Source organism: Musca autumnalis, unplaced genomic scaffold, assembly GCF_047663935.1.
Source record: "Musca autumnalis isolate F117 unplaced genomic scaffold, ASM4766393v1 scaffold_1, whole genome shotgun sequence".
In the NCBI taxonomy this organism is placed as follows: Eukaryota; Metazoa; Arthropoda; class Insecta; order Diptera; family Muscidae; genus Musca; species Musca autumnalis.
In genome coordinates this window covers 128,831,639-128,859,097 of record NW_027411644.1, presented here as the reverse complement: position 1 = coordinate 128,859,097, position 27,459 = coordinate 128,831,639, and the positions used below count along the sequence as shown (strand labels likewise).

The 27,459-nt window shown below is 34.8% G+C and overlaps 1 protein-coding gene across 5 annotated transcripts in view; it reads right to left on the bottom strand.

Annotated features, from left to right (window-relative positions):
* Nucleotides 1-27,459, bottom strand: part of side-VII (sidestep VII transmembrane protein) — a 1,783,907-nt gene that overhangs the window by 1,018,139 nt on the left and 738,309 nt on the right. The window lies entirely within an intron of this gene.

The window sequence follows — 27,459 nt, the reverse complement described above, 5'->3', positions numbered from 1 at the left end:
ACACGCGAGAGCAGGAGGGCATAATTATAAAGGACGTCAGAATGTAATGACGCAACTGAATGCACAAAACAAATAAACAGAGAAAGAGAGTGAGACTACAAAAACAATTTAGGCAATTAAAAGTGTAAATGAGGTATAAGTGATAATTTCATAATTGGAATAATAGTTGTTGTTGCAGAAATCAATAAGAGAGGAAGAACTGAAAAAGTAAACGATAGTAATTGGAATTCTATAGCATAATTGTTGTTGTAAACTTGATTTAAATGAACTAAATGGTTACTAAAAATTTACGTTACAATTCGTTACTTCGTTTATCCTTGTGATTACCTTGCAAGGCCCTTCCCAGTGGGTTTGTAGTTTGGGGCAAAATCTTTTTTTCCTTTGTGGATTGAACAATAGCACCAACCGTATTCGCCGCCGGGTTGTACCTTTCCTTCATTTGGTTAATTCGATCACGTGGTGTGGCACCGAAGATCAAATCACCAGGCAGCTTCAATTCCCTCCAGAACAAAACTTTAGCTGGGGTACGAGATATAGAATCATGGATGGCCGATCTATATGACAGCAAGAATTTCGGTATCCCAGTCCCAGTCTCTTTGGCCGCTGTCCACTACTTTCCTTAAATGTTCCTCCATAGTGCGGTTAAACCTTTCCACCATGCCATCGGATTGGGGATGCAGAGGTGCTGATTCGAAATTTCTACCTTGGTCGGAATGTATCTCGGATGGAACACCATAGCGAAACGTTTACAATTGTCATGGCTTCTTGATTTGGGATGGCATAAACCTCCGGCCATTTTCTAAAGTAGTCCACTACTACATAACGGTTCCCAGAGTCGCTTATTGGGAACGGTCCAGCCACATCCATTGCTACTCTTTCAAATGGTGCGCCCGAGTTGTACTGCTGCATGTAGCCTCGACTCTTCCGTGTTGGGCCCTTGGCTTTTACGCACCTCTCACATTTTGATATCCATTCTGTAATGGATTTTTGGCATCCGACCCAGTAAAATCCCTGTTTCACCTTTTCAGTGGTCTTGCTTATTCCCAAATGTCCTCCACTTGCGCCATCATTAAAACTCAGTCAAAACCTCTTTAACTTTATATCCTGGTACGACAATTAGGTGCCTGTGGGTTTTACCATCCTCGCTTTCCCAATTACGATATAGGCAGCCAGCTTTTAGAAGGAGACTGTTCCACTGCGCCCAATAAGATTTCAAACGAGGGCGCGTCCAATCTTTGATGTAAGCTTCCCGGTGCTTCTTCTCCATGGCTGACGACTTTTCAGTGTTATTCTTCAAGTTAATTACAGCTTCGGCTGGAGTGCATTGTCCAACATCGGAAAGTTTGCTTATTTGCTCTTCATTGCTTGACATGTTTAGAACTCGAACAGGAATGAAGCCCTCATCATTGTTTCTTACCAAGGCATGTGCTATTAAGATGTTGCTGTTTCGGATTTTTGCTGGTTCCACCACCCACAAATTGTCTGCTCCACAATCTTCATCCATTGCTACCCATATTATTGCTTCGGCATTTGGTGGTATTATTTCTGGATGATCCGTAGTCAGACGTCTAATGTGTGTACTTTTATCGTATCCCACATTTAACGGAATTTCGACGTTGGACCAGGTCATCACATGATTTTTCATGTCCAGATTAACACCAAAGGCAATCATAAAAGCCGCGCCAATTATGACTTCATCTACTATATCGGCCGCGATAAACTCATAACTTGCTGATTTATTAGCAATAGTTATCTTCAGGGTAATCTTTCCATATACTGCTGCGGGTTCTCCCGTTGCCGTGCGCAGTCTGACTCCATTTAACGGAGATTGTGCGGCCATCGTCGATGGGAGCCAGTTCATGCCCCGCTGGACTAGCTCGATTTAGTTTAACGGTGATTCATTAGAAGCATGTTGGGTGTCCCTTTTACTTCCATTTGATGGAGGAGGCAAAGAAGATCGGGGTCTTTTGCGCTTTGACCGACACTCCCGGGCAAAATGTCCTGTTTTATCGCAGATATAGCATTTAGCCCTGGGTTTATTACAGACCAATTTCGTTTCTTCCAGTACTTCCCTCATGACGTCCTTGACTGAGTATACAACAGATTAGATTACGCACCCTGTAGATTTGTGGCTTAGCTAGTATCCTTGCTGTCTCTTGTGCCAGAGCAAACGATATTGTTTCGGAGAAGGAGGCTTTTGGTGTAGCAAAGGTTGCACATTTAATTTCAGGATCCCGTATACCATTCACAAAAGACTAAATTTTCGTACGGTTTACAATTGGCTGGTTCTCTCCCAAAAAAACTTATAGCTAAAAGCACTACCGACTACGGCTATCGGCTTTAAGTAGATTTAAATTTGTTTTGTTTGTTTTGGATAATTCTACAGCTTTTAAAACAGCAATGGCTTCTGCGTCAAATATAGATCCATCATGTGGAAGTAGTCCAAATGATTTTATACCGCCGTCCTCTAAAACAACTGCAAAAGAAGTGTTGTGTTCTGTTTTAGATCCATCTGTAAAGAAGATGTCCCAACCAACTTGCTTGTACTGGGCAAATATGGTTTTTGCCAACTTATTGTATATTTCAGGATTGGTAGAGCTTTTTCGGAAACTTGTTAGAGAGTTATCAAAGACATTTATATTCAATGTCCATGGTGGATGTGTTTCATTTGGAGTTTTGTATGACATTACATTTAGTTTTGTTGCAATTTTGAGGATATTGCATAAAGTTGATGAATATTTAATTTCTGTTTTTCTTTTCTTTAGTAAAGATTGAATGGTGATATAAGCTTTCAATCGGAGATATGACCGATTTAGGTGCACTTATATAGAATATTAGGCCGTAATCAATGTTAGATAATATCAAAGAGTTTACAACTCTTAACAAAGTGTTCGTATGGACATGACTTTTTTTGGAAGATAAATATTTTACTATATAAAGTCTATTTTGAAGATTTTTCTTGAGATGAATACAATGTTCTTTAAAATTATATTTGTTATCTATGTACAGACCTAGAATCTTACAGACATTACTATTTACAATAGAGTGATTATCATATGATACATTTATGGGGTTACAATTTCTTTTATTGCAAATATGAAGATGAGCTGTTTTATCGTACGAAATATTAGCTCCCGATTTAGAAGACAATTTGTCAATTACTTCAAGCGTTTTAGAGAGAACTTGACTGTTTTCAGAGTTATTTTGGTTTTTACAAATAATGTACAGATCATCTGCATATATGCAATGTACAATTTGTTTGTTTTGTGTTAGCATTTGACTAATTTCATCGTGTATCTGACAATGGGGAACCTTGTGGGATACCATTGTACAGTGAAACTGTTTCTGAATGGGAATTATTTATTAGTACTGAAAATTTTCTATTTGTTAAAAATGACTTGATGAATAGAAACATTTTTGGTCCTATTTTCCAGTCTAAAAGCTTCTGAAGGACTATGTGAATACCAATTCTGTCAAAAGCTTTAATAAAATCTATTGACAAAATTGATGTGTGTCTTCTTACTGACTGTTTTTTTCGAATAATATCGTCTATGAACAAAAGTGCATCAACTGTACTAAGACCGGGTTGAAATCCAATTTGGTTTTGGGATATAAGCTTGTGTTTCTTAATGAACCACAACAATCTGTTAGATATTATTTTTTCCAAAAGTTTACCAATACATGGTAATAGAGATATCGGTCTATATGAATCAAGTTGGTTGTTTGGTTTGTTAGGCTTAGGAATGGGTAGAATGGATGCGGATTTATAGAATTGCGGAATTACACCCGATGAGTAAATCTCATTGTAATGCTGCAAGAGGCGTTGTTTAATAGAGTAAGGAGTATTTTTTATCATGGGATATGATATTCTATCTAACCCAGGAGTTTTCCCTTTGGAAGTTTTAAAACCATATAATAACTCTTGAAGAGTTAGGTCGTTTTCCATATGTTTGGATTTAGGGGAAGAATGCGTTGGAGGATTAGTATTTAGTAACTGTGTTTTGTTGTTACAAAACTGTGATGAAAAATTTGAGTCACTGGAATTTAAAGACCAATGTTGGGCAAATGTAGAAGATATGATATTTGAATCTGAAATATTGTTGCCATTTATTTCAATTGCTTTGATATCCTTTGGCTGCCAATTACCAGTAAGTAATCGTATTTGGCGCCATAAAAGAGATGAGGTAGACGTGGGAGATATGGAGAAGTAAACCGCTCGAATGCTATAGCTTTAGCTATACTTTTTGATCTGTTAAAAATGGAATTTTTTCTTTTATAGTTCAAAAGGTTATCCCTTGTTATATTACGGTGATAAATTCTCCAAGCTGCTTGTTTTTCATTTCTCAAGACTTGAATCTCTTTAGACCACCAAGGAACATTCTTGGTTCTAACTTTGTTTTTAGTTTGTGGTATGCTATTATTTGCAGAGATACGAATAATTTTCCTAATCTGAGCACCTTCTTGGTTTGTATTTTTAGATATTGGAAATTTTGTTTCTTCACTAGATATGTTTTTACGAAATTTTCCCCAATCGGCTTTGTCAGTGACATATTTTGGTTGAAAAATTGAAGAATTATTGGAATTTATATTCAAAGTAGCAAAAGCGGGATAATGACCGCTGTTGTAAGGATCATCTACTGGGTGCCAAGAACATTTTGGATATGATGATATAGATGTAACTCCGACATCTATATGTGTTAATGTGTTGTGAGTGCTAAGATGTGTTGGTGAACCGTCATTTAAAGCTGACAAATTATGTCCAATTTACATTAGCAACTTTTTCGTCATTTGGAGCTGTTTCGTCATTTATTTGCTAAAACAGGCAACATTTTGCGTCATTTACCATACAAACATAAATGACGATAGCTGCGTCATTTATTCTAAACAACGCACGAAAACACCATACTATTATAAGCAGCCCTGTTTTTTGTTAAACTACCAAAGAATGCAACTGTTTTATGATGTCTTTGTTTGTTTGTGTGTGTTGTAGAAAAACAATAATACTCAAACGATGACAAAAGTGAAAATAAATGTTTAAAAAACTTGCAAAAATTATGTATTTTTGTTCTTAGAATTAATTTAAGATATTTGATAAACATTTGTGTTGTGAAATTCCTATTTCTCTGAATAAATATATTGTGTGCGTGGTTTGTGTTATTGTATAAGTGTGTATGTGCGATTGTGTGCGTAAGCAAATGACGCAAAAAAAACAGATGTAAATACACTTCATTTGATTCTAGGATTTCGTAAAACGAAATCATTTAATGAGCATATGTAAATTGGACTTCAGAATTGTTTAAACATGTTTCAATTATTTCACCTCTCTTATTGGATTTGGTGGATCCCCAAAGGCTACTCCAGCCATTAAGATCGATTCACAAGTGTTGTTGGAATGTTGGTTGAAGTGGTAAAACTTTTAGAACAATGAATGGAGCTCATTGTTGTTGAGAGTGGTTTGTTTGCTGTGGATTGTGTGCTCAGAGCGGAGAGAGATGTGGTATTGGTTGTTGTTGTTTTAATAAAGTTTTTGGAAAAAGAGGAATTTGGTGATGATTGAGAGGAAGTGCTAGTGGGTTTGTTGTTGTTATTTTTGTTGGTGTTTTAAAGGAATTGTTGGTTACATTTATTTTGGTATTTTCTGAGTTTAGGGTTGGGGGAGAATTTGTTGATGTCTCTTTTTTAGATGATGCTTTTTCTTGTTTTTCTTTATTGGATGTTACTTCCGAAAAAGATTTAGAGTTAACGCTGTTTAATGGCTGGTTTTTGTATTGACGAATTGCTTCTTTCATTGTGCATTTATTTATTGTTTTAATTTTTAATATTTCTTTTTTGTTGTTTATAGACTTTGCAAGTATTTGAGATGCTGGATGGTCTTCACTGCAATTTGCACAGAATGTGCGGGTGTAGGTATCAGGAGAGTGAGGGGGTAAATTGCAATTTACACATGTTGGTGGATTTGTACAACGTTTAATTGTGTGTCCCAGCAATTGACATTGCTTACATCTCATTCGATTTGGGTAATGCTCTCTCACAATGGCTGTATGACAGGCAATTTTCAATTCTCTGGGAGATTGTAGAGATCGAAAGTAAGAAGAATTACTCCCGTTTTTCATTTTTTTACCATCAACTGTCTTTTCATATTTATAGACGTCAACGACGCCTTTATTAGAGGGTTCGTTTATGATCTCTTTTGCGGGAATATTATTGAGATAAGGAGCATAAATTGTGCCTCTGGTGACATTAAGTTGTTGGTGTAATTTGCAAGTTACTTTGCATACACCTGGTAGTTCGTTTGTGTTTAAAATTCTGTCTGCAATTGCTTTATCTTTAACTAACAACAACTACCATCTCTCAGAGGAGAAATGCTCATTATTTCTTCAGTGATAATATCGAATGCTTTTTGTATAGCAAAGGCACACAGTAAATTAGATAAAGATTAAATCGGAAGGTGTTGGAATTAAATGGCACTGAGAAAAAACTTTGATGAAAAACGAATGTGTGAACACAAAATGAAGCGGTCGAGTGACTGTACGCAATGAGTGCTAGTCGACGACTGTGGTTCTCTCCCAGATATGCCAGCTGCGCCAACCGTTCTACTTCGGTAGCAGGGTTTCATTTGGTTTCTGGACTCTTCCCCATAATTCCATTCTGTAGATGTCTTGCTTATGCGGCAATTATATCAGCATACGTGTTTCGAGATGAGTCTGGAATACTCTGTATTACATCCGCAGCCCCGCCTTTCAATGCAAGAAGGCGATATACAGCCTTGTCGTTGTCGTTCCACGAACTTCTGGAAGCCACAGTCTTGAACCGTAACTTAAAGACATTGAATGACGTAGTACCATCGAACTCAGGAGGTTTGCACAGTGTTATCTATAACTCTCGTGGGAACACCATTGATTTGCAATTCTGACATTTTCTTCTCGACGTCGAGAAATTTCTTGTCGTGAGCCAACAATTTTTCATTCTGAGCCAGACATTTCAGATCAACTGACTGAATTTTATCGTCAACGGACGTTTGGTCTTCGACGTTTTCCACTCGATTTTCAATATCATTTGTAACATTTTCGAGCTTCTCGTTAATTATTCTGGAAGTTTCCCCTAATTTATCGTCGAATTTGAAAAATTGTTCGTCTATGCTCTCATTTAATTCCATTTTCAGAGTTTTAGAATTTTCTTCCAATTTATCGTCATGTTTGGCAAATTTCTCCTCCATGCTCTTAGCAATTTCCTTCGCCTCTTTAGAATTTTCTTCCAATTTATCGTCAAATTTGGCAAATTTCTCCTCCATGCTCTTAGCAATTTCCTTCGCCTCTTTAGAATTTTCTTTCAATTTATCGTCAAATTTGGCAAATTTCTCCTCCATGCTCTTAGGAATTTCCTTCGCCTTTTTATAATTTTCTTCCAATTTATCGTCAAATTTCGCAAATTTCTCCTTCAAACTTTTGGTATTTTCACCTAGTTTCCTTGAGTTCTCGTCCATTTTCTCATTAATTTCGAGCACTATCAATACCAGCATTGCTGTTACATCACCTCTATCCGCAGCTGCCTGTAAGCCTTCTTCCGGAATGTCGAACTCATATGCATCGATGTCCATATTGCGTTTCTCGAACTCCTCCAAAAGTCGTTTTTGCAGCTCAGCCTTATTTCTGGTAGTTTACCACTCTGACTTGCGAAGCTCCTTTTTCAAGTCTTCCACTCGTAGATCCTTGAACTTCATTGTACGATCTTCGTAATCCCACTTCTGACACCAATTGTTACGGAATTAGGGTTTGAACTTAATCCCGTGTAGACGTTGTTTTATTCCCCGATACGATTTGTACCAAATAAAACAGGGTTCGTTGTACATTATGATTCTACAATGATTTTAATGTAAACAGTAGGGCAGCGGCAATAAACACGCGAGAGCTGGAGGGCTTAATTATAAATGACTTTAGAATGTAATGACGCAACTGAATGCACAAAAAAAAAAATAAACAGAGAAAGAGAGTGAGATTACAAAAACAATTTAGGCAAGTAAAAGTGTAAATGAGGACTAAGTGATAATTTCATAATTGGAATAATAGTTGTTGTTGCAGAAATAAATAAGAGAGGGAGAACTGAAAACGTAAACGATAGTGATTGGAATTTTATAGCGTAATTTTTGTTGTAAACTTGATTTAAACGAACTAAATGCTCACTAAAAATTTACGTTACAATTCAAATTCTTAAATTAACAGAAATTCATCTAAATTACTTAAATGTTAAATGTTATGGAACCTTTTTGGAATTTGATTTTCGTATTTTAGATTTAATTTTCTGCACGTCACTTAATGTATCACTAAGTAGATGTATTCCTCTTGTAATGGCGGAGGATAAGTTTCATCCTACACTGTAAATTTTTCTTGAATTACAAAGTACCCCTTTTGTAATCAAGGAGACTAAGAACATTACATACAGATACAATTATCGTAAAACCGACTTCTTAAAGTTAAAATCTCTCTTAAGCAATACTAGCTGGACTTATGATGATGACTTAGATATTTCTGTTTCACAGTTTTATAACAGAATCAATTATGTGTTCTCCAAATCTATACCAATGTCAAGTTGTTGCGGAACAAGGTCCTTCATGGTTTTCTCCAGCACTGCGCCGACTAAGAAATATACAAGTAGGCTGTTTAAGAAATACAAATTATGCAACTCCTCTATAAATTATCTCAATTATTCTGTAGCCCGAAATAGATACAATGCTGAAAATTTTAAATGTTACTCAAATTACCTTGCCAAGATGAGGAATAACTTTAAAAATAACCCGAAATGTTTTTATAAATGCGTTAATTCCAAAAGAAAGGTTCGCAATTTTCCTAGTTTTATGAAATATGGTAGCAGTGAATTGTCTGACGAACAAGAAATTTCCAATATGTTTGCTGACTATTTTCAATCTTCATATACCGATAGAAGCTTAGACGGTCGGTACAAATATATGATTGATAAACTGAACCACCTGCCCCAAATAGTATTACCTGAAGACGAAGTATTGGCTGGTTTAAAATCTATACGAATATCGAACATACCCGGTCCTGACGGTATTCCCTCTTGCATTCTTAAATCGTGTGCGAATGAATTCTATTTACCTCTCACAAAATTATTTAACTATTCGTTGATAAAGAGTTATTTTCCTTTACTCTGGATATCAAGTTATATTATTCCTCTTCACAAGGCTGGTAATAGATGTTTAATTGAAAATTACAGATGTATTGCAAAGTTGAGTGCAATACCTAAACTTTTTGAATTATTGATTTCGCGTAAGTTGCTACATTTTACGAAAGCGGTAGTTTCGCCTTATCAACATGAATTTTTGAAAAATAGATCTTTATGAATTTGTTTGTCATATTCATAAAGGTTTTATTAACAAACATCAGACTGATGTAATATATACTGTTTTTAGTAAGGCATTTGATACGGTAGTGCATAAGCATTTACTTTATAAATTAGATGTTATGGGGTTCCCATCGTCTCTCTTATCTTGGTTAGCTTCATATTTAGAAGGTCGAACACAAAAAGTATTATTTAATGATTTTCTGTCCAGAGACATAACAGTGTCTTCAGGAGTTCCCCAAGGTAGTCATCTTGGCCCACTCCTTTTTGTCCTGTATCTTAATGATCTTCCACAGGCGATACGATTTTCGAACATTTTAATGTACGCTGATGACGTAAATCTGTTTTCTCAAATAAATTCCATAAATCAATCCTCTAATTTACAATACGATTTACATTCTCTAACGAATTGGTGTTCTGGAATGACCCTAAACCTTAAAAATGCAAAAGGTTGTCATTTTTCAGGTCACAACAAATTCATTCTGATTATTTTATAGGCTCTTACAAACTGGAAAATGTTGAATCATTTGTTGACCTGGGTATTATCCTAGATCCTAAATTACGCTTTCACTTACACATAGAATCATCTGTTAATAAAGCCAAATCATTGTTAGGTTTCATAAAACGCTGGTCTAAAGAATTTGATGATCCATACGTTTATTTGAGAGTTTAGTCCGTCCAGTTTTAGAATATGGTTGCGTTTTATGGAGTCCATTTTATAAATACCACTCTGATAACATTGAGTCGGTTTAAATTCAATTTCTGTTGTTTGCGCTGCGTGGATTACGTTGGAATACTTCAGTATCATTGCCGCCTTACGAAAGTCGTTTGATGTATAGATCTTCCTTCTCTAGAGAGAAGACGGTTTATGTTAAGAGCGCTATTCATAACAAAAGTTATGCGTGGTCTGATTGATTCGCCATTTTTAGTCGGTGAAATAATGTTCAATGTACCCTCATGTTTAACACGTAACTTCCTCCCTATAAAGTTATCTCTAGTGAAAACTAATTATGAAGCAAGTAACCCACTTAGATCTTTATGTGAAATATATAATAACATTTTTAACACGGTAGATCTATCCAGTCCACAGTCCACATGTAATAAAAAATGCTATCTTACGCATGTAATATTATGATCAGCAATTTTGCCAGGTATTATTAGTCCTATTGTAGTGTTATAGTGTAATTTTATTATATACATACATTGTTATTTTGTAGTTACTTATTAACTTCCCGTAATCTATACTGGCATCTTATCTACAACTCCTCTTACGGAACAGTAGAATTATGCAGTAATCTTGCGTGCGGTTTCCTGTTTTTTATTTTATTATTTAACTCCGTAATTAATTTAACTTCTTGAGCTCAGTTAATCGGCGTATCTACAACTCCTTATGCGGAAATAGTAGAAATTTGCCTACGAGCGAGGTTGTTCATTAATTGCAAATAAATCTTAATTGAATTCTTAAATATATATTTTTCGGCTGATGATTCCTCTGTAGCTGACATTTATAACCGCTACTAACCCACCATGGTCCGGTCTATGGTGTGTTCGCGCTCCCTACGAATGGAGAGGTGGCCCCTCGGTCGGCAGGGGCGGGTGTGAGAGGCGTTGGAACGAACGTAAAAAAAAAACAAAAAAAAAAAATCTATCAGTTATTTTCGTAACAATACGTATACGAATTATCCCGTTCAAACGACATTGTTCACAGTTCATAGCAACATGATTCATATTTTCATACTTTTTATTTATTGATTCTAAAGAAAGTTTCAGCCAAAAGACGAGTAAAATTAAATAATATGAACTAAAAAATATTTGTTCTTCTTTCAGATATCTATTTGATATTAAATTGTATTATTTTCATTCATGTTTTCTATTTTTTCTCACAATATTGGTGTTTTTGGAACATTTTTAAATTTGCCGTGCCAAAATAACTTTTTGGTATACAGACATTCTGGCCGGCATTTGATTTTTGTTTCTAGAATTGTACCCGAATTGGAAACGATGGACAAGAAATGCAACTGCAATGAAAGATAAGACAAAATTCGCTGTCATTTGAATATATACTAGTCGTTAAAACGTTTACTTTTCACTAATGTTTTGCAGTTCTTCTAAAAATTTTTGGGTTTTTAAAAAATATTCTAATTATATTAATTAAAACGAGCTCGAGGTCTTGATGTTGTTGTTTTTATTTATTTATTATTTTATTCAATATTTCGTCTTTCCTCGAAAGACATCATCAGGATCTACATATGAAAAACATTTTGGTTATTTTTTGTATGCATTAACATGTTGTTGTTTCACTTACAAATAATATTTAAAGCTATTACAACAATAACAATATTTTTGCAAAGCGTCGATCTAGTGTCGCTGCCATCTGTTTCGTCACTGAAGGGTTCTCCTCTTATTGTACTCTGTTTATTTTTCTAATAAGATGTCTATAACTATGTGCCAAATTTTCTGTATCTGTTTTGTAATTTATACGTTGTGATGTTGGAGTGTTCATGATGTGGAGAGTTTCCAACATAAGTCTCTTTTGGTAGTTGTTTTCACACTGCAGTACTCTCACTCTCTCCAATTCTGGATGGTGTTGTTCGGTGGCACAGTGGGTGGAAAGTGCAGTGTTATTTATTGAGGTGATTGATCGATTTTTAATGTCCGATTTATGTCCTGATAACCGCGTTTTTAATTTGTTTTTTGTTGTCCCGATATAATATTTTTTGCAGTTTTCTTTTTCATTACCATTGCATTTTATTTTGTGTATTAAATTAGATTTGTCCATAATGTCTATTTTTGATTTTAACTGTGTAAACAATTTTTGTAATGTATTGGATGTTTTTGGTGCTATTGCATGTTTTAAATTTTCATAGCATTTAGATTTAGTGAAGCGTTCCGAAAGGCCGGGTATAAATGTCACCGATTTAGTGTGAGGGGGGAGAGTGAGGGGGTAAATTGCAATTTACACATGTTGGTGGATTTGTACAACGTTTAATTGTGTGTCCCAGCAATTGACATTGCTTACATCTCATTCGATTTGGGTAATGCTCTCTCACAATGGCTGTATGACAGGCAATTTTCAATTCTCTGGGAGATTGTAGAGATCGAAAGTAAGAAGAATTACTCCCGTTTTCATTTTTTTACCATCAACTGTCTTTTCATATTTATAGACGTCAACGACGCCTTTATTAGAGGGTTCGTTTATGATCTCTTTTGCGGGAATATTATTGAGATAAGGAGCATAAATTGTGCCTCTGGTGACATTAAGTTGTTGGTGTAATTTGCAAGTTACTTTGCATACACCTGGTAGTTCGTTTGTGTTTAAAATTCTGTCTGCAATTGCTTTATCTTTAACTAACAACAACTACCATCTCTCAGAGGAGAAATGCTCATTATTTCTTCAGTGATAATATCGAATGCTTTTTGTATAGCAAAGGCACACAGTAAATTAGATAAAGATTAAATCGGAAGGTGTTGGAATTAAATGGCACTGAGAAAAAACTTTGATGAAAAACGAATGTGTGAACACAAAATGAAGCGGTCGAGTGACTGTACGCAATGAGTGCTAGTCGACGACTGTGGTTCTCTCCCAGATATGCCAGCTGCGCCAACCGTTCTACTTCGGTAGCAGGGTTTCATTTGGTTTCTGGACTCTTCCCCATAATTCCATTCTGTAGATGTCTTGCTTATGCGGCAATTATATCAGCATACGTGTTTCGAGATGAGTCTGGAATACTCTGTATTACATCCGCAGCCCCGCCTTTCAATGCAAGAAGGCGATATACAGCCTTGTCGTTGTCGTTCCACGAACTTCTGGAAGCCACAGTCTTGAACCGTAACTTAAAGACATTGAATGACGTAGTACCATCGAACTCAGGAGGTTTGCACAGTGTTATCTATAACTCTCGTGGGAACACCATTGATTTGCAATTCTGACATTTTCTTCTCGACGTCGAGAAATTTCTTGTCGTGAGCCAACAATTTTTCATTCTGAGCCAGACATTTCAGATCAACTGACTGAATTTTATCGTCAACGGACGTTTGGTCTTCGACGTTTTCCACTCGATTTTCAATATCATTTGTAACATTTTCGAGCTTCTCGTTAATTATTCTGGAAGTTTCCCCTAATTTATCGTCGAATTTGAAAAATTGTTCGTCTATGCTCTCATTTAATTCCATTTTCAGAGTTTTAGAATTTTCTTCCAATTTATCGTCATGTTTGGCAAATTTCTCCTCCATGCTCTTAGCAATTTCCTTCGCCTCTTTAGAATTTTCTTCCAATTTATCGTCAAATTTGGCAAATTTCTCCTCCATGCTCTTAGCAATTTCCTTCGCCTCTTTAGAATTTTCTTTCAATTTATCGTCAAATTTGGCAAATTTCTCCTCCATGCTCTTAGGAATTTCCTTCGCCTTTTTATAATTTTCTTCCAATTTATCGTCAAATTTCGCAAATTTCTCCTTCAAACTTTTGGTATTTTCACCTAGTTTCCTTGAGTTCTCGTCCATTTTCTCATTAATTTCGAGCACTATCAATACCAGCATTGCTGTTACATCACCTCTATCCGCAGCTGCCTGTAAGCCTTCTTCCGGAATGTCGAACTCATATGCATCGATGTCCATATTGCGTTTCTCGAACTCCTCCAAAAGTCGTTTTTGCAGCTCAGCCTTATTTCTGGTAGTTTACCACTCTGACTTGCGAAGCTCCTTTTTCAAGTCTTCCACTCGTAGATCCTTGAACTTCATTGTACGATCTTCGTAATCCCACTTCTGACACCAATTGTTACGGAATTAGGGTTTGAACTTAATCCCGTGTAGACGTTGTTTTATTCCCCGATACGATTTGTACCAAATAAAACAGGGTTCGTTGTACATTATGATTCTACAATGATTTTAATGTAAACAGTAGGGCAGCGGCAATAAACACGCGAGAGCTGGAGGGCTTAATTATAAATGACTTTAGAATGTAATGACGCAACTGAATGCACAAAAAAAAAAATAAACAGAGAAAGAGAGTGAGATTACAAAAACAATTTAGGCAAGTAAAAGTGTAAATGAGGACTAAGTGATAATTTCATAATTGGAATAATAGTTGTTGTTGCAGAAATAAATAAGAGAGGGAGAACTGAAAACGTAAACGATAGTGATTGGAATTTTATAGCGTAATTTTTGTTGTAAACTTGATTTAAACGAACTAAATGCTCACTAAAAATTTACGTTACAATTCAAATTCTTAAATTAACAGAAATTCATCTAAATTACTTAAATGTTAAATGTTATGGAACCTTTTTGGAATTTGATTTTCGTATTTTAGATTTAATTTTCTGCACGTCACTTAATGTATCACTAAGTAGATGTATTCCTCTTGTAATGGCGGAGGATAAGTTTCATCCTACACTGTAAATTTTTCTTGAATTACAAAGTACCCCTTTTGTAATCAAGGAGACTAAGAACATTACATACAGATACAATTATCGTAAAACCGACTTCTTAAAGTTAAAATCTCTCTTAAGCAATACTAGCTGGACTTATGATGATGACTTAGATATTTCTGTTTCACAGTTTTATAACAGAATCAATTATGTGTTCTCCAAATCTATACCAATGTCAAGTTGTTGCGGAACAAGGTCCTTCATGGTTTTCTCCAGCACTGCGCCGACTAAGAAATATACAAGTAGGCTGTTTAAGAAATACAAATTATGCAACTCCTCTATAAATTATCTCAATTATTCTGTAGCCCGAAATAGATACAATGCTGAAAATTTTAAATGTTACTCAAATTACCTTGCCAAGATGAGGAATAACTTTAAAAATAACCCGAAATGTTTTTATAAATGCGTTAATTCCAAAAGAAAGGTTCGCAATTTTCCTAGTTTTATGAAATATGGTAGCAGTGAATTGTCTGACGAACAAGAAATTTCCAATATGTTTGCTGACTATTTTCAATCTTCATATACCGATAGAAGCTTAGACGGTCGGTACAAATATATGATTGATAAACTGAACCACCTGCCCCAAATAGTATTACCTGAAGACGAAGTATTGGCTGGTTTAAAATCTATACGAATATCGAACATACCCGGTCCTGACGGTATTCCCTCTTGCATTCTTAAATCGTGTGCGAATGAATTCTATTTACCTCTCACAAAATTATTTAACTATTCGTTGATAAAGAGTTATTTTCCTTTACTCTGGATATCAAGTTATATTATTCCTCTTCACAAGGCTGGTAATAGATGTTTAATTGAAAATTACAGATGTATTGCAAAGTTGAGTGCAATACCTAAACTTTTTGAATTATTGATTTCGCGTAAGTTGCTACATTTTACGAAAGCGGTAGTTTCGCCTTATCAACATGAATTTTTGAAAAATAGATCTTTATGAATTTGTTTGTCATATTCATAAAGGTTTTATTAACAAACATCAGACTGATGTAATATATACTGTTTTTAGTAAGGCATTTGATACGGTAGTGCATAAGCATTTACTTTATAAATTAGATGTTATGGGGTTCCCATCGTCTCTCTTATCTTGGTTAGCTTCATATTTAGAAGGTCGAACACAAAAAGTATTATTTAATGATTTTCTGTCCAGAGACATAACAGTGTCTTCAGGAGTTCCCCAAGGTAGTCATCTTGGCCCACTCCTTTTTGTCCTGTATCTTAATGATCTTCCACAGGCGATACGATTTTCGAACATTTTAATGTACGCTGATGACGTAAATCTGTTTTCTCAAATAAATTCCATAAATCAATCCTCTAATTTACAATACGATTTACATTCTCTAACGAATTGGTGTTCTGGAATGACCCTAAACCTTAAAAATGCAAAAGGTTGTCATTTTTCAGGTCACAACAAATTCATTCTGATTATTTTATAGGCTCTTACAAACTGGAAAATGTTGAATCATTTGTTGACCTGGGTATTATCCTAGATCCTAAATTACGCTTTCACTTACACATAGAATCATCTGTTAATAAAGCCAAATCATTGTTAGGTTTCATAAAACGCTGGTCTAAAGAATTTGATGATCCATACGTTTATTTGAGAGTTTAGTCCGTCCAGTTTTAGAATATGGTTGCGTTTTATGGAGTCCATTTTATAAATACCACTCTGATAACATTGAGTCGGTTTAAATTCAATTTCTGTTGTTTGCGCTGCGTGGATTACGTTGGAATACTTCAGTATCATTGCCGCCTTACGAAAGTCGTTTGATGTATAGATCTTCCTTCTCTAGAGAGAAGACGGTTTATGTTAAGAGCGCTATTCATAACAAAAGTTATGCGTGGTCTGATTGATTCGCCATTTTTAGTCGGTGAAATAATGTTCAATGTACCCTCATGTTTAACACGTAACTTCCTCCCTATAAAGTTATCTCTAGTGAAAACTAATTATGAAGCAAGTAACCCACTTAGATCTTTATGTGAAATATATAATAACATTTTTAACACGGTAGATCTATCCAGTCCACAGTCCACATGTAATAAAAAATGCTATCTTACGCATGTAATATTATGATCAGCAATTTTGCCAGGTATTATTAGTCCTATTGTAGTGTTATAGTGTAATTTTATTATATACATACATTGTTATTTTGTAGTTACTTATTAACTTCCCGTAATCTATACTGGCATCTTATCTACAACTCCTCTTACGGAACAGTAGAATTATGCAGTAATCTTGCGTGCGGTTTCCTGTTTTTTATTTTATTATTTAACTCCGTAATTAATTTAACTTCTTGAGCTCAGTTAATCGGCGTATCTACAACTCCTTATGCGGAAATAGTAGAAATTTGCCTACGAGCGAGGTTGTTCATTAATTGCAAATAAATCTTAATTGAATTCTTAAATATATATTTTTCGGCTGATGATTCCTCTGTAGCTGACATTTATAACCGCTACTAACCCACCATGGTCCGGTCTATGGTGTGTTCGCGCTCCCTACGAATGGAGAGGTGGCCCCTCGGTCGGCAGGGGCGGGTGTGAGAGGCGTTGGAACGAACGTAAAAAAAAAACAAAAAAAAAAAATCTATCAGTTATTTTCGTAACAATACGTATACGAATTATCCCGTTCAAACGACATTGTTCACAGTTCATAGCAACATGATTCATATTTTCATACTTTTTATTTATTGATTCTAAAGAAAGTTTCAGCCAAAAGACGAGTAAAATTAAATAATATGAACTAAAAAATATTTGTTCTTCTTTCAGATATCTATTTGATATTAAATTGTATTATTTTCATTCATGTTTTCTATTTTTTCTCACAATATTGGTGTTTTTGGAACATTTTTAAATTTGCCGTGCCAAAATAACTTTTTGGTATACAGACATTCTGGCCGGCATTTGATTTTTGTTTCTAGAATTGTACCCGAATTGGAAACGATGGACAAGAAATGCAACTGCAATGAAAGATAAGACAAAATTCGCTGTCATTTGAATATATACTAGTCGTTAAAACGTTTACTTTTCACTAATGTTTTGCAGTTCTTCTAAAAATTTTTGGGTTTTTAAAAAATATTCTAATTATATTAATTAAAACGAGCTCGAGGTCTTGATGTTGTTGTTTTTATTTATTTATTATTTTATTCAATATTTCGTCTTTCCTCGAAAGACATCATCAGGATCTACATATGAAAAACATTTTGGTTATTTTTTGTATGCATTAACATGTTGTTGTTTCACTTACAAATAATATTTAAAGCTATTACAACAATAACAATATTTTTGCAAAGCGTCGATCTAGTGTCGCTGCCATCTGTTTCGTCACTGAAGGGTTCTCCTCTTATTGTACTCTGTTTATTTTTCTAATAAGATGTCTATAACTATGTGCCAAATTTTCTGTATCTGTTTTGTAATTTATACGTTGTGATGTTGGAGTGTTCATGATGTGGAGAGTTTCCAACATAAGTCTCTTTTGGTAGTTGTTTTCACACTGCAGTACTCTCACTCTCTCCAATTCTGGATGGTGTTGTTCGGTGGCACAGTGGGTGGAAAGTGCAGTGTTATTTATTGAGGTGATTGATCGATTTTTAATGTCCGATTTATGTCCTGATAACCGCGTTTTTAATTTGTTTTTTGTTGTCCCGATATAATATTTTTTGCAGTTTTCTTTTTCATTACCATTGCATTTTATTTTGTGTATTAAATTAGATTTGTCCATAATGTCTATTTTTGATTTTAACTGTGTAAACAATTTTTGTAATGTATTGGATGTTTTTGGTGCTATTGCATGTTTTAAATTTTCATAGCATTTAGATTTAGTGAAGCGTTCCGAAAGGCCGGGTATAAATGTCACCGATTTATAATTTTTAATGGGCTTTTCCGTTTTTTGTTGACTTTTATTATAGTATTGTTTTATTAAAATATTTATGACATTCGAAGGGAAACTATTTTGTTTTAATATTGATGTAATTTTCTTTTTGTTTTCTTTGTGAAATTCATTGTCGCTAATATTTACAACGCGACTAATAAAATTTGCTGCGGTATTCATTATTATTGTTTTAGGGTGTTTCGAGTGGAAGTTAACTAATCTCCCCGAAGCCGTGGGTTATTGGTACCAATTTGTCAATATCTTGTTGTTTTTCCTCGTGATTAATATGTCTAAATATGGAAGCTGGCCGTTGTTTTCTTTTTCTATTGTAAATTTTAAGCGATTATCGTAGCTATTGAATGTCGTCAGTAGATTATTTATTGCACTTGATTTTATTATTCCAAAAAGGTCGTCAACGTATTTTGTCAGAAACTTAGGTCTAATATTACAGGTTTCGATACATCTATCCAATAGCTCTTCCATTACAATATCGGCTACTATCGGAGATGCTGAGGATCCCATGGGCAGGCCTTTCTTTTGTTGGTAAAAGTTATTCTTGTATCTAAAATAACGGTTTTCACAGATGCAAAATTTGTGTATTTTTATAAATAAACTCTTTGATATTTTTGTCACTGGTTCCAGATACTTCCACTTTTCTTCTATTATTTTTAAGGCTAAGTCTACTGGAACGCTTGGGAAAAGGGACACCACGTCTAGTGAAAAGAAGCTCTCGTCCTCCTTTATTTCTGTTTCTTTTATCCGCTCTTTGAATTCTCTGGAGTTTTTGACATTTTATTTTGAGTTGTGGGTAAGATGATTGAGTATGGACGTTATATAGCTGCACAGTTTCGTCGAGGGTGCGTTAATTGATGAGCAAATGGGACGGAGTGGGTGTCCTTCCTTGTGAATTTTTGGTAAACCATAAATTCTCGGGGCAATAGCCGTATCTGTCTTCATATACTTTTTCTCCCTTTCGCTGATATATCCATTTTTAAATAATTCTTCAACTAATTCATTGTTTTTCTTTTGTAGCTTGTTTGTGGGGTCCGAGTTTACTCTTCTTCTTCTTTTCACTAGACGTGGTGTCCCTTTTCCCAAGCGTTCCAGTAGACTTAGCCTTAAAAATAATAGAAGAAAAGTGGAAGTATCTGGAACCAGTGACAAAAATATCAAAGAGTTTATTTATAAAAATACTCAAATTTTGCATCTGTGAAAACTGTTATTTTAGATACAAGAATAACTTTTACCAACAAAAGAAAGGCCTGCCCATGGGATCCTCAGCATCTCCGATAGTAGCCGATATTGTAATGGAAGAGCTATTGGATAGATGTATCGAAACCTGTGATATTAGACCTAAGTTTCTGACAAAATACGTTGACGACCTTTTTGAAATAATAAAATCAAGTGCAATAAATAATCTACTGACGACATTCAATAGCTACGATAATCGCTTAAAATTTACAATAGAAAAAGAAAACAACGGCCAGCTTCCATATTTAGACATATTAATCACGAGGAAAAACAACAAGATATTGACAAATTGGTACCAAAAACCCACGGCGTCGGGGAGATTAGTTAACTTCCACTCGAAACACCCTAAAACAATAATAATGAATACCGCAGCAAATTTTATTAGTCGCGTTCAAAATATTAGCGACAATGAATTTCACAAAGAAAACAAAAAGAAAATTACATCAATATTAAAACAAAATAGTTTCCCTTCGAATGTCATAAATATTTTAATAAAACAATACTATAATAAAAGTCAACAAAAAACGGAAAAACCCATTAAAAATTATAAATCGGTGACATATATACCCGGCCTTTCGGAACGCTTCACTAAATCTAAATGCTATGAAAATTTAAAACATGCAATAGCACCAAAAACATCCAATACATTACAAAAGTTGTTTACACAGTTAAAATCAAAAATAGACATTATGGACAAATCTAATTTAATATACAAAATAAAATGCAATGGTAATGAAAAAGAAAACTGCAAAAAATATTATATCGGGACAACAAAAAACAAATTAAAAACGCGGTTATCAGGACATAAATCGGACATTAAAAATCGATCAATCACCTCAATAAATAACACTGCACTTTCCACCCACTGTGCCACCGAACAACACCATCCAGAATTGGAGAGAGTGAGAGTACTGCAGTGTGAAAACAACTACCAAAAGAGACTTATGTTGGAAACTCTCCACATCATGAACACTCCAACATCACAACGTATAAATTACAAAACAGATACAGAAAATTTGGCACATAGTTATAGACATCTTATTAGAAAAATAAACAGAGTACAATAAGAGGAGAACCCTTCAGTGACGAAACAGATGGCAGCGACACTAGATCGACGCTTTGCAAAAATATTGTTATTGTTGTAATAGCTTTAAATATTATTTGTAAGTGAAACAACAACATGTTAATGCATACAAAAAGTAACCAAAATGTTTTTCATATGTAGATCCTGATGATGTCTTTCGAGGAAAGACGAAATATTGAATAAAATAATAAATAAATAAAAACAACAACATCAAGACCTCGAGCTCGTTTTAATTAATATAATTAGAATATTTAAAATAAAGGTCGAAGTAAATAATCAAAAATCGTAAAGTTATTAAAAAATTTTTAAATGTTGGATTTTTCCTGTCATAATTAATTTATTTCGAAAATTTCACTCATTTGTTAGAAATGGGACATATTTTATCGTCGTCCGGAGAGTAATTTAAATTGAACAATCTACAAAAATCTTTGTTCGTTCTCAAAATTGTGTATGGGAAATGAAGTAATTATATCGTAATTTGGGTTCGCACAATTAGCGAATTAGCCTTAGTATGAACGAGGCATTAATTCAAAATATCAGGATTCCAGCTCTATTCGTTCACCCAAATACAAAATGTAACGAATTTAGTACCATTTAGTACTTTTCGTACACGTAAGTACGAATTTCCGAAACTACCTCTTTTTAGGTGAGGGAGGGGAAATCCATAGGTTTTTCTTCAACGATAGCTCAGTAAACGAAGGATGAGTACTGGAGGGAGAAAAGAACAAGAACATAAAACACAGGCAGTATCAAGTTGAATATTAAATAATAAGATGGTTTATTGGTGTATTTTTTTCTCTTAACAACAAAGATTACTTTGTAATCTGGAGTGGCGACGGGGGCCGGTGAGTATACAACAAAGATTACCAATTGTAATATGGGGTGTCGACTAGAGGTGGGCGCGTGTTGTGCCGTGAGTAGTGCGCGTTCGTGCCTTCCCGAAAATCGCCGTGTCTGTTCGTGTCGGGCCGGAATAAATTTTTAGCCGTGCGTGACCGTGCTTTTTTTCAAGGCATGATTTTGCACGACACGACCAAACACGATCTGCACTTTGTGCCACGATCGTGCTAAATTTTTGGGCTCCCTTTAGAAGTCGTGCAAGAGACCATACTAAACACAAAAATCGAACAAGAATATAAAACCGACCAAAAAAATTCACCAACTGTAGTTTTCCTAAAATTATTTGCTTCTTTTTTGTAGTCTGGTAATTTTTGCCGTTTTGTTATGGAGAGGCCAGAACAAAAAGATGATGTTTGTTTGCCATTTGTTTTGTTCATGAGAGAGAAGCAAATACAAAAGCAACTCAGCGGGTTAACTCAATATACTGTCTTTGAAAATCAGTTGTTTATCTTGATAAATTTGATATTGAAGACAAGTTGGGAAATTCTGTATTTGTAACCGACAATGGTTCCAACGTTGTTTCTGGGTTTAAAAGATTTAAACGTATACCTTGCGCTTGCCACAATTTGAACTTAGTTATGGATGATACTGTTGAAAAACATCTTCTTCCCGAATTGGGAAACTGATTGACTGCTCAAAAAAGCTTGTAAGATATTTAAAACACTCGGAGCTAAACAACAAATTGTCGAAAACGTTAAAACAAGATATAAGAACACGTTGGAATTTAACATATATTATGCTTGAGAACATATACCAAGTCCAGAATGAGATTAAGAGTATTTTGCTAGAAAAAAATGAGTTGGATGGTATATCTGACTTAAAGCTAGAACCTCTATTGGGTTGTCTCAAAATATGCAAAGAGTGCCCCCAAAAATTAAGCTCAGAAAAATACCCCACTATGCACATTTTTGCCGTTTGGTCTGAAAAACTTTTGAAAATTTTCTCAATTCATGAAATATTTGAAAGGAATGATTGTTTACATTGCTTAAACGCTTTGTACCAGCAATGGCACATCTTATACGGATGTTTTAATTTCCGCCATTTAAGGAGATGATTTTTTATTAGAAGAAAAAATGAATGACGTAATAGCTAATGTAAAAGCAATGTTACTTGATATACAAAGTGAGAACATAGTATGAGCAGGAAATTAAGATTCCACATTTACACGAATTTTCAGAGTTTTTGGATCCAAGTTTGGCAAAAAGACGAAAAATGGACAAGTCTCTAATTGATAAAGAAATGTATACGTATTTAGCGAGTGCCGTATCTAGCCAGACTGATGTTTTAAACTTTTGGATAGAGTATAATCTAAAATGTTTAAAACAATTAGCCAGGAAATTTTTGGCTATATCCGTCAGCTCAGCAACGAGCGAGAGATTTTTTCCACATCTGGAAATAATGTTTTTAAATAAGAATATGTAAATATTAGTTTATAAGTAATTTTGCATTATGTATATTTTCGAAGTATAGTGTGTATGAATATTTTTGAACAAATAATTGTACAACTACATGAATATCTCTTTTTTTGTAATTTCGTGCGTGAGTGTGCGTGTTCGTGCCTTTTTGAAAAACGCCGTGTTTGTGCGTGAATGTGCATAAAAATGTTGTTCCGTGTTCGTGCATGTTCGTGCCTAATTTTTTAGGCACGCGCCCATCTCTAGTGTCGACAGAGGCCGGTTAGTTAGTATTATCGCAAGGCGGTTGGTTAATACGCGACAAGTAAACGACTCAAATGTTGATCGACAAGTGAACGCAGAGGCTCTTGCAATCGCAGAGGATTGTAGCGATCGCAGAGGATCTGTGTCGATTTATACTACTGCATTTCCATATTCCAATGAGAGAAAACTCAACAACCACCGCTCGTTGGCATCTGCGCTCTACGGTGTCCTCATAGGGAACGTCCAGAGATGATGTTTGATGATGTCAATCAGCATCCGTGGTCGACTGAGCTTCGGAAGTTGAGTTTGAACGTCTCAAACTTATACAACTTCAATCCTACACTCCAACATATAGACAATTCAAAAAGAAGTATTTTCTACCTAATTTCTTCGGGCACATTGTATAACTGAGATGTTCACTGAAGATTTTAAATTTATCAACAGATTTTATGTGTAATCTTTTCTTTCTCTAATGGACTTTGTCGGATTTTTCCGCCCAATTATGGTGTTTAGGATTAAAAATCCGCCCTGCTCACTATCGTTATTCTAACGCGATCATTTTATAAGCGTTTTATAAAAACTAACAAAATAGAAGCCGTCCCCCAAATTAAAAACGCAAACATTCCTAAAAATTGTTTAAATCGAATTGTTAATGCGACGTATGTTGTATATGTTATTGGGTTTTCACGCAGATATTTTCATGACAATCAGTTTGTTAGTTTTCGGAATATAACATATTTAAAAAGTAGTCGTGGTTGGGACTTCGGGCCCCAACTAAGAACATTTGAACGGGGGCACAACCACTGTTGTCTTGCAAATTACTTTGCAAGCCGGTTCGTTCATAAGTTTGGGCCTTATGGCTCCAAATATGTACCTAGAGTCGGAAACACAACTACATTGTATTCCAAAATTAACTCTCAAACCGATAAGGTCATAGGTTAGTAAATTAATAAAAAAAATTAATTACCACTGCAAACCTAGAATATTTGCTGCAAATTTTATGAAAATCGGTTCAGTAGTTTTGGGGATATAATTAACAAATTTTCAATGCGATACGTCCAAATTTTTTTACAAATATAGAGTTCTATACCCCGTAAGGAAAAGATGACAGTCGGGCGGAGCCGACTATATGATACCTGACATCATCACGATTTCAATATAATTTGGCGAAGTTCTTCCTATATCAAATTCCGTAAAATTTTTAAAATTTCATCAAAATGTCTGCCAATTTTGTGTTTGTGGCGTCAAATACATGAAATCGGGCGAAAATATATATGGGAGCAATATCCAAATCTGCAGCGATTTCAATATTTCTTCCGAATCTGAACCGATACTTACCAAAATACAAAAAATTTAGCTACCCCAATTTACATGCGAATCGGACTATAAATGCGACCTGTACTTTCTTTACAAAAATTCATGGACAGACAGACGGATATGTGTAAATCTCAGATATATGGGTCTATCTCGTTGCCTTTTGCATTTTACAAACTAATGCACAAATACTTAATACCCGCTAGCACAGTGTGATTTAGGGCATAAGCATGGCGAAGATAGGGGCACCCTCCTCCGAAATTCTTAAATTTGTATTCTCTACTGTCACTATGGCACAACGCTGAACATTGTCTGTAACTTTCATAAAAATCCGTGCAGTAGTTTTGTAGATATAACATATTAAAAAAGTGGGGTGGTCGGTTCTTTAGACCCCAAAAAAAAATCGTAAGGTCGGAGGCACAACCACTGTTGTCTCACAAACTACTTTTCAAACCGATACATTAGTATTTTTTGCATATATAGCGTTTAACAATTAAAAAGTCGGGCCAGGCCGAACTTTTTATACCCTCCACCATAAACTATATTGAAGTGAATAGGAACAGTTAGTTTAATTTCCTTTTTGAAAGTACTAAACTCTTCCTTTTATTGCAGAAGTAGTTCATATATCCCAACAGATAATACTCCCTTGAAAACAGCTCATATGGGGCGTCATAGTTGTTCTTTCCAAAACATTTACCAATATTTACAATTTTCCGAATCGGGCGAAATACATAAAATTGGAAATACATAAAATTTGGATAGTTTACAAACATCGAGAGCGCCGTTCGATAGAGGTTATATGAAACGTTGACCTGTACCAATAAATTTCTGGAGGAAAATTTTGTAACTCCAGCGAAGATTAAATACTAAGATTCAGTTATTCCACTTGAATAATATTGCTAAAACTTTCAAAATACAGAAAATTGTGACGGACCGTTCTATGGGGGAAATATGGAAAATTTTATACCACCAACGGAGACTAAATATTAAATTTCTGCCGTTCCGATGGGATATTGATGGCACAACCTTTAAAATGCCGAAAATGGAGATGTACGCTTCTATGGGGGGTATTTGAAGACATGGACTTACACTGATAATTCTATTCTGCAATATTTTATATAATACTAGCAAAATGCCCGCTACTTCGTATGCGGAAAGGATATAAAAAAAAAACAAATAAACAATATATAATATGGAAATGACAAACACTGAAAATTTGGTCGCACTAATACCAATTTTAATCAATATTTATTTTTATCTTAGTACTGTACGTACCCCTTAAGTTCGTTTTTAAAAAAGATCAGCCGTATCTCACCCTTACACATTAACAGCGAGATCAACATTGCACACCAACACACCCTAACTCCAAAAAATAAAAATTCCAGCACTGTCCCTACACCCAAAAACAAATTGAGTACCATTAAGTAATTTTCGTATACTTATGGTACGTATTTCGACGACATATCTCAGCCATACACGGACATTAATACAAAATAATTACAGTAAATTCCATAATAATTACAGTAATTCCAAATCTCAAGATTCCAGCTGTATCCGTTCGTCCAATTCCAAATTGTACCAAACTTAGTATCAAGTCGAACTCTTCGTACCCATAAGAAAGATTTTCCAAAACTACCTCAATCCTTCACTTTAGTAGTAATCTTACTTCCAAATTTCAGGATTCAAACTCTATCCGTTAAACCAAATTAAAATTGTACTCAATTTAGAACAATTTAGAATTTTCGTACCAATTTTCAAAACTTCCTCAACGCAACAGGGCTACAATAATCATACTTTCAAATTGCAGGATTCCACCGCTATCCGTTCACCTACATACAAATTGTACTAAATTTAGTACCATTTAGTGCTTTTCGTAACCATAAGTTTGCTTTTTCAAAACAACCTGAATCCTACTCTTCGACTGTAATCGTAATTCCAAATTTCAGGATTCCAGCTCTATTAATTCACCCGAATCCAAATTGTATCAAATTTAGTACCATTTCTTTCCCAAACAAAAATTTCAGGATTCCAGCTCTACCCGTTCACCCAAATCCACATTGTACCATATTTAGTACCATTTAGTACTTCTCGTACGCACACGTACGACTTTTAAAAATTTCCTCAATACTACACTCCTACAGTAATCTTAATTCCTAATTCCAACACTATCCGTTTACTAAAATTCAAATTGTACCGAATTTAGTGCTTTCTGTACCCATAAGTACGAATTTCCAAAACTACCTCAATTCTACTGTCCGACAGTAATCTTAGTTCCAAATTTCAGAATTCCAGCTTTATCCGTTCATCCAAATCCAAATTGTACCAAATTTAGTACCATTTAGTACTTTTCGTACTCAAAGGTACGAATTTCTAAAACTATCTCAATCCTACACCCCTACAGTAATCTTAATTCAAAACTTTAGGATTCCAGCTCTATCCGTTCACCCAAATCCAAATTTAGTACTGCTCGTAATCATAAATACGAACTTCCAAAACCATTTCCTTATTTCAAAGCCATTTCCCAACCTTGATACTTAAAATTCAGGATTCCAGTTCTATCCGTTCACCCAAATCCAAATTGTAATAAATTTA